Genomic DNA, 1,750 nt, shown 5'->3' with positions numbered 1-1,750 from the left:
TCCTTTGCTGTATTTTCATCCAAGTCATGCTAGCTAGCTGTGAATGTCCCATAGAGCTCTGTTGCAGGCCCACTTTTTTTTCCATCTGTACTATTTCACTGGGTGATTTTATCAGCTCTCATGGTGTGATGATAATTTTCTTTTTTTATGATTCACCATTTCCTTTATTTATACAAAATAGTGAATAATCACATCCTGGCTGAGGAAAATGGGTGATTTTAGCATTAAACAAGTCCTTCTGTCCTGAAGCATCTATTTTGAAAGCTTGGGACTAGCAGCTCTAGCCCCAGCATCTTTGGGTTTGGACTTGGCAGGCTTAGTAGCCTTAGAATCAGACTTGGCTGCCTTGGGATCGGACTTGGAAGCCTTAGAATCAGACTTGGTGACCCTGGGGTCAGACTTGGAGACCTTGGAGTCAGACTTGGTGGCCTTAGCATCAGATTTGGTGGCCTTGGGGCCAGATTTTGCAGCCTTGGGGTCAGACTTACTGACCTTGGCAGCAGATTTGGTGACCTTGGGGTCAGTGGGATTGGCAGCCTTGGGGTCAGTGGACTTGGTAGCCTTGGGGTCAGTGGGCTTAGTAACCTTGGGGTCAGTGGTTCTGGCAACCTTAGAGTCAGGCTACATGATCCTGGATCCTGGACCTTTGATGCTGATCCTAGGACCTGGATGCTTGGTAGCCATCTTGTGGCCAGCAAATCAGGCCCTGACCTTGGGGCTCTTGAGCCTGAGGAGCTTGGCTTTTGAGGCCTTGGTGCTCAGGGCCTGGATGGCCTCTGCTTGAGCCTTGATGGCTTTGGCATTGTTGGCCTGCAACTTTTCAGCCAATTCTCATTGTGTTTCTTGGCAAAGTTCATGTTTCTCAGAAATTGGGGGTCAACCCCTTTCAGAGACTCGTATATATGTGATCTACGTTTCTTGACACCATTTCTGTGCCATTTTCGTGATTGGTTGTAGGTGGTATGGTTCTTAGAATAAGCCATTTTTATACCGCAGCCTGTGCTAACAGGCACCCCACCCACTGGAAGAGGCCAAAGGAAGAGAGAGAAAGAAGAAAGAAGCACAGGGCAGGGTAGGAAATAAGGGCCACGTGGGAGGAAAATCTACGATGATAATTTTCAAATCTACTTATTCAGCCCTAACCTATCTCCTGACCTCTAGTCTTACATCTTAACTACCTATGGGATATCTCAAAATGGATGTCCTATAGTCATCTTAAATTCAACATGTCCTGAATTGAACTCATTATTATTCTTTCCAAGTCTTTCCCTCTTCTTAATTTCCCTATTATTGTTGAGGGTAGCACCATCCTCTCAGTCATCCAGATTAGCAACCTAGATATCCTCATACACTCTTCACTCTCTCTCACTGCCAGTCTCCAATTTCTTGCTAAGACATGTCCATTTCAACCCTATAATATCTTTCCTATATGAATGATGCTCTTAGGTGGTTCAGTGTATAAAGCAATCAGCTTGGAATCAAGGAAGATCTGGGTTCAAATCTAGCCTTAGATGCTTATAAGATGTTTGCCCTGGGTAAGTCCCTAAACTTTTGTATACCTCAGTTTCTTCAACTATAAAATGGAGATGATGACAGCACCTCACCCTCATTGTGAGGATCAAATGAGATAACATGTGTAAAGAACTTAGAACAGTGCCTGGCAGATAGTAGGTACTTAAATGTGTCTTAATTTGTTAATAATTCTTCCTTCCTTCCTTCCTTCCTTCCTTCCTTCCTTCCTTCCTTCCTT

The 1,750-nt window shown here is 44.3% G+C and overlaps 1 pseudogene; it reads right to left on the bottom strand.

The window, feature by feature from the left end:
- Positions 1 to 252: 252 nt before the first annotated feature.
- LOC138143506 (large ribosomal subunit protein eL29 pseudogene) lies at positions 253 to 983 on the bottom strand (annotated as a pseudogene).
- Positions 984 to 1,750: the final 767 nt, after the last annotated feature.

The sequence above is a fragment of the Petaurus breviceps genome, unplaced genomic scaffold (assembly GCF_028583685.1).
Source record: "Petaurus breviceps papuanus isolate PSGF00001 unplaced genomic scaffold, PetGlider_PUasm1.0 90644, whole genome shotgun sequence".
Lineage (NCBI taxonomy): Eukaryota > Metazoa > Chordata > Mammalia > Diprotodontia > Petauridae > Petaurus > Petaurus breviceps.
Note: the sequence above shows the minus strand (reverse complement) of the source record. Positions and strands in the feature narration are given on the sequence as shown.